The 12502-nt window shown below is 37.3% G+C and overlaps 1 protein-coding gene across 50 annotated transcripts in view; it reads left to right on the top strand.

The window, feature by feature from the left end:
• The window catches only part of NRCAM (neuronal cell adhesion molecule), a 305104-nt gene that overhangs the window by 137584 nt on the left and 155018 nt on the right, over window positions 1-12502 (top strand). For all 50 annotated transcript variants that reach the window (XR_012432792.1, XR_012432791.1, XR_006696751.2 and 47 more), the window contains one exon: window positions 3085-3162. The gene's annotated coding sequence lies outside the window, so the exon portion shown is untranslated. The remainder of the gene's footprint in view (window positions 1-3084; window positions 3163-12502) is intronic.

Here is a 12502-nt window from a genome sequence, read left to right as displayed (position 1 = left end):
GTTAATTTCTCTGAAAGGTAAAGCATGATCCACATCGGTTCACCTGCAACTTTCTTGCTAGAATGGATCCCTTCTTCCTCCCATCCTAACTTCTACAAGATGTGTAACATGGGGTCAGTCCCAAGTCCCAACGAGTTTAGTCTTGCAGGAGTAGGCTGAACTTGGTGCTAAACTTGGGGCCAGAAGTCGGGGCCCTGTGTTCCCAGGAGCCCAGCCAGCTACGTTGTGGTAGAGGGAGGGCCCTCTGGGTGCCATCTGGTGGAGCTATAGTTGGAGAACGTGCTTTATCTCAGACCATACTCTCTTTTTTGGAGTGTATTTTGTTTCATAGGCTGCTGTAATGGGAGAACTGGGTTTCAAGATGATTTGGGCTTCTGGCCATGTCAAGCTGAATTAGCGGCTGGATGACAGGCATACCCTAGAGAAACCAAAGATAAATGCCAGTTTTAACAAGGTTTTTTTTTTTATCCTTTTTTCTCTGGTTAAATGTGAATGGAGCCCAAATTCAGTCCAAGGATCGTGTCAAAGGCAGGAAATTAAGAAAAAAAAAGAGTTTGGGATTAGTATGATTTTACTACTACTAAAATTTCTGTTAAGACCAAAGATTAAATATAAATTTATAATTTACTGTCATTTTATAGTGACAAAATGCAGAACAGTTTTGCATGTTGCACAAATACATACTTGTGCAAATACATAAATATATTCTTGCATATAAAGTTTTCAGAATTGATGTTCTGAAAACTATTTCTCAACTGTATTTGTTTTGAAGAATGTAAACAGGACAGAATTGACTGGAGTTGGGGGGAGCGGTCAAAGGCTTGATATCTTAATGTAATCTAACCTTTACTGTATTGTTAAGGAGGCCAGTTTTTAGAAATCAGCCTCACAAGAACCAGAGTAAACATCTCTAATACCTTTAGAGTTGACCTAAAAAGTATAAGCCAAATGAGATTTTACAAGTTTTTGCCTGCTGATACTTTTTACCTAATACTGCTTGTAATAGCAGATTTTCAGTTGTATTGAATGTTATGAATTCTCATTTTAAAACCAAACAACTCTCTTTCCACCGAAAAAGTTCTGCAAAAAATGTATCCCAATCCATAGCAATTTACTCTGAAACAGGAAGTTTATTATTTTATTTTTCTGTACGTGGCTAAGTCAAGTATTCACTTTTCAGAATTATTTGAATTTTTAGTGCTGTATGTTATTGAATTACTATTATTGTAATTGGTTTGTTATGTGTACTGTGGCCTTTGAGTTTCTTACATTTTTCACGTAGATGTTATCTGTCTTTTCTGAAGTCTACTTTAAAAATGCATCAAATCTTATCTTGACCTTTTGACTTAGGACTGGTTTTATTTAATAGGGTAAGTTGATTGCATTTTGGTTAAAAAATTAAGTTGTTACCTGGTTATTGGAAAATTAGTCCTGAGCAATGATGTATTACCCTATTCTCTCGACCTAAATGTGTTTTGGGGTAATGAAAGGCCATTGACACATTTGTCAAAATAAGAGTAATGAATGTAACAAAAAGTCATTTCCTAGAAATGTTTGGCATAATTGCTGATGTGGTAATATAATTAATACAGTCTTTTGGTGGTCTTCCCAAAGGCTTCAGGGTTTACATCACCACAAGGAGGTTAAAAATGTAGCAGTGCCCTATCAATAGTACATATAAGCAAGGATGAAATAGTTTTTCCACATGATGCCATGGAACCATGTTATGCAGAATTACACATCTGTGCTTTTTAGAGCACTTTGCCCTGAATTGGATTATGCTGAGAACTATTAAAACTTAGGAATCCATCAGCATGTGGACTGAGATCCGTCATGGTAGGAAGCATGAAATATTTGTATTTTCTTTTGTTTCTTGTTTAGATTTATCCAGTGAATTGGCAGATGTGTATTAAGTGCTCAATATAAGTTTGCTGAATTGAGTTGTTATTGTAGATATATCTTAAAATTCTTATAGATGCTCTCCTACACAACTCTAGGGGGTTTTTTAAAAAGTGAAAACTGAATATTACTATAAAATTGGTTCCAATTCTAAGGAAAAATTATAAACCTCCACAATATTAATATTTTGTCCTGATAAATTATCATTGCTTCACATCCAGTGAAAATCTATTAAGTGTGGTTTTATATGTAATTAACATTTTTCGCAACTTAGTGCAGGAAATATTTTATAACACATATATGGGCAAAACCAGCTGAGATTATTAAGCATCTTTTATTTTATTAACAGAATAATTTTGCAATTCATAGTTGTCCTAATATTTGAGTGCAGTCCAGACTTCCTCAATTGACACTTGTTTCTCTTCTCTGAGGGGTTTTTCAGAGGTTGATAGTATGACTTCTGTTCCCAGAAATCCAAAGTTCAAAAAGACACAAATCCTCCCTTAGAAACCTTGGGTGTCACTGAATTGGTTGTTTAAAAAATGAAACTTAATGTGCTCAGCTGTGATTGTTCTACTCCCCATTCCTCCTCTCTTTCTCTGGCTAATTCTCAGCTGGACTATTTGCAAAGGAAACATTGAGGATGATGGGAGGAGAGTTGGAGACTGCAGAACTTGGGAGCTGTCCACTGCTGAGCCTTTGTCACAGCCCAGGTGGAACTTGCTCCTCAGATCTTGGCTGTTCCCAGCTTCTATTTATGACCCTTGTTGAAAACCTGAGGCCTTTCCAACATAACGTAAAAAGTTCCTATGCTACCAAATAAAAAAATTTAAATAATAATAATAAACCCATAGCAAAGAAGGATTTTATCCACACTGTATAGATACATTACAAAAGCCTCTTTATTCCTCTAAACTGAAAAGAGGAATCAGACGTGACTCTGTAGGCTGGAATCCTTTAATGGGATGTCCACCAGAGTTCTGGTCACTTCTCCGCTGTCACTTTTGATCGAAGCCAGCAGAGATACGTTTTGGCAAATCTAGTCATGATTTGTCTTCCTTGCAGGGCTCTCTCTTTAATTGTGTTTCCCATCAGAGAGCCAGTTGGAGTTAACATATTGACAGTCTGCTGTGATTGATGACAATCAATGTCTTGTTAACATTTCCCCCACTTTTTAACCCACAGAGCAATGCTAAGAAGACTCTTGGTTTAAAGAATTAAAAGGAAGAACAACTTCTTCAGATAAGAAGAGCTTCTTCAAAGGTAAGAGTTTGTCTTCTTAAAACATTTGAATTCATAGTTAAAGATGAGAATTATAATATTAAATAATGTGATTATGTAATATTATTGCCATAGTTAATACTTTTCAATCCAGAGCGTATGATAAAAGACAGAGAGTAGAAACATAGATGCAAAAACATTAATCATACCAGTGTCAAAGAAGATAGATCAAATACATAGGGAAGAAAACCAGCCCTCGTGTCCTTTCATAGTAATAAGATTTTTGTTTAACTAAATCATGAATCATAAAGCCCAGAAAATAGAGAGCAGAGGAAAAGCACTGCTGGTAAAAATGTTTCTAAAAGGACTAAAGATTAAAAATTATAGGGAATCATTTACAAGAAAATAATTTTCTTTTTGATTCAATCATATATCAAAAGTCTCCTGAGGGTATACCATCCATTAATGATTTTTCTTGTCTCACAATGGAGTCCAAATAATAAAAATATCTCTTTTGAAAGTTTAAATGTTACTTTGAAATATGATTTCTGCTTTGTAAATTCCTTCCCCGTTTCTTATTTCCCACCCCGCTGTCTGCCCCATTCCTATTTGTGCCATTCAGCATTATCAGCTCTAGCGTGGACCCTGTTAGGCCTATGATGCCTTCTGAAAGGCCATCTATTATAGTACTGAACTTGATGAAAAAGTAATCTTACTTGGAGATCTGGAACACAGTTCAGAGAACTGTATCTCGACCAATAATAGCTTTTTTAAGGAATTATAAGAGCACGATTGTTCAGACATTCAGTTCTTTACCTTGTTGATTTCATTTAACAAATAAACTCATGGATTTTAGTTAAGGAAAGAAGATTGTATACAAGATTTTGAGATAGTGAAATCCTTTGAGCACATTGTCCCTTGTTCTTGAGAATTCTTAGGTTGATCCATTGAGATGTCCTTTTGTAATTGAGAGGAAATGATTCATGCCTCAGCTGAATTTGCTTCCATTGTGTTATATTGAAACTGACTTCATATGACTAGTTCTTACAGTGTTTCAAAATACCATCAGAAATCCTCAAATTAGTAGCCTGGAAAATAAGAATGTTGCTTTGTAAATCAAATAGCACAAATTTTGTTCTGCTTGAACAGTCCCTGAAAAGTGGAAATTAGCAGAGACTAGCAAAATTGATGTTAGGTAATTATGACCAATACCAAAGCAGCCTTAATTTTGTACAGATGGCTCTTTTAAGAGAAAGCTCCCTTTGTTGATGCAAAATGACCTGTTTTATAAAGTTTTTATGTACCCCTCTCCTCTACAAGTGTCCTTATTTCATAAAGAACACCTGCAAGGTAAAGCAATGTGATAGTAAGTACCATCCGTTCTGATAGGGACATAAATTACAGTTGTTAGAAACTAGGAGTTACTAGTAATGATATTAAGTATGGTGGCTTACCAATACAATACTAGTATCAGCAGTGAGGTATGGAAAATTCTTTCGTAGATAATATATTGTCTGATATCTACGAGGTAGTAAGGCACTGAGAGTGGGAGTTTATTTGTAAAACTGGTGTTTTCTGGTGAGCAGGGAAAACAGCGGCCACTGTGAGGAAGTACATGGTGCCCTTTTAAGGTGGAAACACTGGGCTCAACAGCAGGTGCTTTCCCATTTCTTAACCCACTCTCAGGTAGTTCTAAGGGAGTTTTTCTCTCTGGATGCATTATTTTTTCTTTCTCCCATTGTGTGAAGGGTATTTGATTGAAAATCTGTGTCTTCTAAAGCAACAAGTGAAAAGGCTGTATTCTTCTTTTCTCAATACACACTTCTTGTTGGTCTTTCTGGCTAGCCTTTTGTTAATTGGCTCAAGAGAGCTTTTAGTTGTCAGGTGCTGTGAGAGCCACTAAAATATCTCATTTTTTAGTTTCGTGAATGGTTGAATCTTGTCAAAACTAAATGCTGAGTCTTCCCAATTTGTTTCCCTGGCCTCACAAAGACCGACTGAAACTTCCCAAAATTCTAAAGCACACATACTCAGAATGTCCCTAGGCTATTCAAGTATTTGGTCTCTGACATTAGAATAAATAAGTTTTTTTCCGTAGCTACTTAGAGTTTTCAGTAGTTTTTCCCACATTCACTGGCATGCTGTGATGTTCAGAAAAATGCATGCAGCAAGAATTGTGGACTGTGGTTTGCAAACTCTCAGGTTCATCCCACATCCTTCTCTTTGGGAGGTGCCCTCTATCTGCCCTTATCCAGTGTCACACATAAAAACTTCTCACATTTGCCATTTTAACCCTAAAGTGTACATTCTCTCCCTGGGAAATCTGACTTCTACCTGGGTCGAAAACCTTGAGCTGAAATACAAGGCTGCTAGTGGTGGCATTTTGATAATCAACCAGAGTGAGGAGAGAGGCCTCTGAAATCACTTCATAAAGTGAGTTTTCCGCTGGCCACATTTGTGTAAGTTTGGTCCTGATGGTAACCATAAGGAGTGTGAGGAAGAAGAATGCCCAGGCTGAACCTTAAAGCATGTTCCTATTTGGCAAGCTGTGTATGAAAAATAACTTGACAGGGTGTTGGAGTCATTTGCTGACTGTTTTGGTTGATGACTTGAAAGTTGTTCTTTCCCTTGGACTTTACAATACCAAGTTGCTAAAGTTATGCATACATCTTAAGAGAAGGGTAGTTACATTCTGAATAGATAGTAGTAAAACTGGTAAGAGTATAAAAGACTTTTATCTTATAATTAAGTTGATTTGTAAACGTGAACCTGTATTTTATCACAAAGTCCTAATAGTTATACAGTTTTAATACTATTTATTTATTTAATTTATTTCTTTCTTGAGACGGAGTCTCACTTGTCACCCATGTTGGAGTGCAGTGGCATGATCTCAGCTCGCTGCAACCTCCACCTCCCGGATTCAAGTGATTCTCATCCCTCAGCCTCATGAGTAGCTAGAATTACAGGTGCATACTACCATGCTTGGCTAGTTTTTGTATTTTTAATGGAGACAGGGTTTCACCATGTTGCCAGGCTGGTCTCGAGCTGCTGGCCTCGAGTGATCTGTCCGCTTTGGCCTCCCAAAGTGCTGGGATTACAGGCGTGAGCCACCATGCCTGGCCAATTTTTCATACAATTTAACAGTAAAGACAGCTATCAAAATTTTGTCCTACAGGATCATTTTAAAGCCGAGAAGTTTTTTCTCATGTTACTTGATACCAGTCAAATCAAGAAGACACACAGCACCCGTAGAAAGAATACTTGCCCCATGAAGCTAAAGGTAAAAAGCTCATGAATAAAGCTGTTACCCTGGGAAACCTAGAACTTACAAAAACCAAGACAGGGATCTAACTCCAAGTAAAAAATACTTACCTCTTTATTGTTTTATACTCGTAAAGTTTGATTCAGTATGTAGTCATCTGGAAAACTAGAACAATCTTTTCTTGTACATATTAACTTCCTCCCTCTTCACTGTGACATAGCATGAAGGCAAGACACAGATTTCAACTAAGTGACATCTCTTGAAGCATTAGCATATTTGGACAGTCCCTCTATTGTGACTGTGATGAACTTTTTCACAGAAGGACTACTTACCACTGAAATGCAGCATTCCTGGAAGCTAAATGACAGTGCAGTGAAGAACATTCTGTTCTTTCAACCCAGGCAACTCCCCAGCTTTCTGTTTCCACATGAAGTCTGAGCAATGCCCTGTGTCCTGGGGTCACATGGAAGCATATTAAATCCAATGTGCAACGTTTCTGTAGGGAGGCTAAATTATACATTTTCTGATATTTATCTGTGAGTTTTATTGGCATCCATGATTGAGATGCCTTTATTGATTAGGCATCTCATTTCTGCCCCTTGCATCCTGTCCTCATTATTCTTGTGGGACACAGCCATTTTTCTCTGGACACCTTATCCCCCTTCTCACCACTCCCACCACCCTGGGCTGCTCAGTTTGATGGCTGTTTCTGAAGGCTCCAAAAGAGCAGTTGAAATGTGTTTGAAGAAAGACATCAGCATTTTCTCTTGGGAGATAGCTGGGTAAGGATAATGCCATGGTGAGACAGTGATGAAAACAGCGGCATTATGTTTTTGTGTCAGCAATAATTGGTGCTAGTAGTCAGTAGAAGGAATCCTGCAACTTTTGCGTGTTCCCACCTCTCCTCCCATTGTAGTCTAGTGGGGAGAAATATCTGGTTTGAAACTGGAAAGAAAAAGCTGCCTAAGTCACTACAGTACACGAAATGTAGAGCACTCAGCATTTGTACACCAAAGGGCTAATGCAGTGACCTTTGCAAATAGCTTCTTGCATATACTTACTGGATTTGATTTGTTTTCCTTGCTGCACTTTTGGCTTGTAGTTCTTAACTGTTTTCTAGGTTTACTAGAATCAGAGCTCATGATGAAATAAGGCTAGATTCATGACCCATAGACTTTAATTTTGAGGTTCATTGAAATGACCAGAACAGCGCCACCAAAAGGCAGGGGCCACTGCCCTGTGGCTGTTGTTCCCAGCAAGTATAACCTCTATTAAAATAATTCTCGCTCTGAGAGGAAGCTTATTCCAAATGGTAGTTATAAATGGTATCCCTTATTCATCCAGAGTTAGGATCTTTATATTTAGCATTCTTGTCACCAAAATCATCATTTATTGAACTTTAATTGTGCAACATAACCTAATGGGTGAGATACTCCAAGTATGGACAATTGGAAGTGAGACACAGCAGGAATACTGGAAGGCCTCAGGTGTTCAGGTCCACATGGTACTCTATACAAAGGTAGACATGTGTGCCTAGGTTCTGCGGGTATTTTATCATGTCTCTTCCTTCCAGCATCTGGACATTTCATCCCTGGCTGCTTTTGGAGGGAGTCGAATCCTGACAGGAGGGTTATCTAGGGAACTACCCAGGAGGAAAATGAAACCCAGTATGGAGCAGGAGGCCAGGACCAGGCCCCTGCTGGTAATGCAGTATGTTGCTGTCACAACTGACTGCATACACAAATAGATGCTTGGATTTTTTTTTTTTTTTTGCTTTGCTTTGTTTTCTTTTATTTTGCCTTTCATGACAGCATTCATTTTGTAAGGCAAAGAAAAAAATCTCTTGGATGGATTCAAGTTTTCATATCTGCAGAAGGCATTTCTACAGCTATTGTCAAACTTAGCTGGTCTGTAAAGATTCTTTGTTTCTGGTTGACTGTTGCAGAAAGCAAGTTCATAAACTACCACAAATACAGGAGAGAATGATTTCTATTGAAAGAGTTGAGTAGGATATGGTGCATGGAGCCAGTCCTGAAAAGGGTTTTGTTTCTTGCAGCATGGTGGAAATTCACATTCAGATTGCTGCTCTGTGCTCTTTAGCATGCTACAGTGAAACAATGGGCATGCCAGCCGTTGTAGCAGTGTTGATTAATGCATTCCTTGAATGTGTTGATTAATGTGTTCCTGGGATGCCTCCTTAAGCCGTCACTGCACCTGAGGTGTGTCGGATATGCCTTCTCCCCGGCTGCTGCTTCGCTCACATGAGCCGTTTTGCACATGGGTCTTTTGTGTGTGTATTTCACACCAGTGCCTTTATAAATAAAACTACAGATCTAGCAGACTTTTTACATACATATTATCATCTGACTAAAGTGTCTACATTATAATCTAATTGGGACTCTATAAACTATGATGTTCATAGGAGGAATGCTCTTCTAATAAACACAAATGCTTGGTGGCATGGCTTAGTGGCATCTCTCTGTCCTGTGCATAATCCCACCCAGGGATTTATTTTTGTTCTTTTCAAAAGTTTTGAAAAGAGATCAAGCTGAAAATACTTATGGAGCACAGTTTGCACTTCAATAATATGAGAAGAGATGTGTAAATGGATTGCCCATTAGACACTTGGTATACTTGGAGTCTCAGTTGGAAACCCACTCCTTTCAGGCCAGCCAGGGTAATTCTGTTTCCACTCTGCTTCATTCCAGGTTGTGACTTCTGCTGTATTCTGAATTCTCATTAAACAACATGTTTTTTTTCATAGCGTATTTCCAGAATGACTTACCCTGATGTGGTTCTACCTAACTAATGGTTTGGAAAAGATAAGTGGGAGGTTTTTGTAATTTGTAACTTGTACTTTGAGACATAAGGATTCTACTGCTACTTTAAAAACTTTCTGACCTTTTAATTCTCAGCAAGAAGACCAAAAGGATTAGAAATCCATGTTCTAAAATGATGTGAGAGGGTCCAGGCATAAAAGAAATGGCCCAGTGGTGCTGGGGCGATGGCATTGCCTGCTGTGCCTTGAGGATCACACTATAGTATTTTAACAGGAAACCATCCGTGCTATTCAGAAAAATTACATTTAACATTGGGAAAAGCAAAGCAAACGAATTCATCTTGAATAAGAGGGAATTTTGTAACAAAATATTATCGTTTGAAGCCATTATATAAAGAAGTAGTAAAGTCTGCAATATTTATTGCTGTTAAATCTTGACATGAAATTAATGGTGAAGGATGGCATTTTGATATTTTAAGAATAAGACTTCAATGAAGATTCTTTATTCTTTTAACACGTATCAGTGACAAGACCATTCAAAGGTCTGCTTTGAGGTTCACAGAATACATAACTTCTGTTATTTCAGTAATAATAATTAACCCCAAAGTTTACTATTATTTTTAAATAGTTATTTATATCTGCTTCATAGATAGTATTTGTGGAAAATGGAAAATATTGAATTATTTCTGTTGCATTTGCATACATAAACTTCTGTTTTGGAACTTGAGGTACACAGAATATGTGTTTAAATCATTTTAATACATGTTTGATTTGGAAGCTATATTTGGAAACACTAATCTTATTTGAAATGTATTAGTCTTCAGATAGCTTTTAATTATATGATCTATTTAAAAGCAAAATGCACCAAAAAAGTATCTAAGAGGGAATATACATGTATAATTAGACATGCATTTTCTTGGTTTGCCTTGAACTCTGCAAGAATTGAAGGGGTAAACAAAGAGAAGCAGTGAGCACGATTAATCTGGTTTTCTGCAAAGCTTTTGATACTGTACTGAATAAAGCTGCTGACAGAAGCTATTAGCTTGGGGAAGGAAAGGCCATAGGAGGAACAGGTTATGAAAAAAGAGAATGGAAGGCAGAGGACAGTCCAACACGGAGAAGAAGCACAGGGGAAATGGCTTCTGCACGTTTCTATTTATTTACTTTTGTCAAAAAGCACAGAGAAGATGCAGTTAATGTAGTTTCCTAAATGACTTCGTTCCCTGGGGGGGGGGGAACAAAACTGAGAAGGAACTTGATAAATATGACTAGACAAAAGTACCATATTTAAATGATTCAAAAGACCTAGAAAATATATCTACATTCCAAGTGTTCTGTAAAATATTTCTCTATTATGTAACATTTTTCTCTTACTGAGAATCTAACTATAGATATTCTTTAATGCAACACAGTCTTCAAATCGATTTGGTTTGCAAAATAACAAGTTATTTGACTGGGATATTTTTAAAAGTATCTGAGAAACTTTCTTGCCATAGAGGAGTAGGAAAAATAAATATATTCTACCCAAACCAGAAGTCATCCCTAAGGATAACATACCCTAAATTTTCCCCTGGGTCTTCTCATGTGCTATTGATGGTGGTTGATAACCCAGAGCAGGTTTATGGTAGATTGATAGACATTTTTATTTTCCTGAAAACAGACCTTTAGATGCTAAGAGTTTTCTTCTGTAGATTAATCTCCAAGTTCAGCAAGGAGGTAGATTTCAAATACCTACATTATAAAAGACTTCTTGATTCTGTCCAAATTATTTTCTTTCTTGTAATGTCGCTGCCTTGATCCAGTAAGTGAGCCAATATTTAGGGTATGGAAAGACCTTTGTTAGAAAGAGTACACAGTGGAAAGCCTTTCTTTTATAAAACAGATTTCCCTCAGTTATGAGTCAAATGTGGTTCCTCATAAGAAAAATGTTCAGTCACCATTGAATGAGTGGTAGGAACATTGTTGATAGTTGATCTTAGAACCTCAACATTTTATTGATAATAAATCACAGTTTATTCTGAAGTCATTTGGGTCTCATTGATACAAATAAAATACTAATTTGTGGAACCTACATGTAATGCCTGTCTTGTGGCCATCTTTATTAATAAACATTATCTATTGCTTGTTATAAATAGAGAACTGTGAGAGGTGATAAAAATACAAAAGGAGCCAGATATGGCTCTTGCTCTTCAGGGAATCACACTCATTCAGATGTATATGTATAAATTGACTGCTCATATACACACATATGTACATCAAAAAAGAAAAGCATGGAGTAGCATTATTGATGTATAAATTTGTTATAGAGGCCAAAAGTGCTCTAGGAATTCAAAAGAATGGTGACCACTAGGTAGTGGGAGACTAACCAAGGTTTGTGATTAGTTTGGACTTTAACTGATCATTAAGGAAGAATGATTCTAAAAGTAGTTTAGAAAAATTAAAAAGAGTAGAAATTACAGCGGGGAAAATCACAATGTCTTAAGCAGGGAGGGAGATAAGCATGGTATTTGAATGGTAAAAGAGAAAACAAGTAAACCAGTTTAAAGCAGCAAGTAGACCTAAGAAATGATTGAAAGTAATTTTGGAGAGGTGTTCTTTTCTTCCCTGCTTTCTTCATGAATGAATAATCATTTATACATTCATTCATAAGTGAGCTACTGTGCGTCAGACATTCCTAAACAGTAGCAAGTAAACTATACATGAAGTGTATACAGCACAGTAATTGCAATATGGTGTAATTAGTACAAAAACATGAAAATATACATATATATTATGTACATGTCTATGTGTTATGTACATATACATGTAAAGGTATAATAGTGATATAAAGGTAAATGTAGCAACTCTGCATGATGGCATCAGGAAAATCCTTGAGAAAGAACGTGAAACATGGGTGGACATCCCCCAGGCAGACATGGAGAAGGACATTCCAGGCTCTGGGAGAGCAGAGGTCGAGTAGATCGTATGTAAAGCCATGTAGTAGATACACTCCAAGTGCCTTGGTAGGTGATTGAAGGTGGAGAAGTTGGAGGTGCTGTGAAGACAGGTTGGAGAGGTCATCTGTGGCCAGGAATTTGGGATAGATTATGGGATTCCACTTAAGGATTTTGAGTACAAGAGTCACGTGATCAGATCTGAGTTCAGAACAGACAGCCCAGCAGCTATATGTAGGTATGTAAGATAGATTGGAGTACTGGTGAAATCAGAAGCTGGAAACCAGTAGGAGGCTAGAGATGATAAGAAACAATAGAGCCTGGGCCACTGTCCTAGCAGAGGGGCTTAAGAGGAGACAGTTCACAGTATATTTGCCAACTGAGAATGAAGAATGAGAAAGAGCAAGG

This window comes from Macaca fascicularis, chromosome 3 (assembly GCF_037993035.2).
Source record: "Macaca fascicularis isolate 582-1 chromosome 3, T2T-MFA8v1.1".
NCBI lineage: Eukaryota > Metazoa > Chordata > Mammalia > Primates > Cercopithecidae > Macaca > Macaca fascicularis.
Note: the sequence above shows the minus strand (reverse complement) of the source record. Positions and strands in the feature narration are given on the sequence as shown.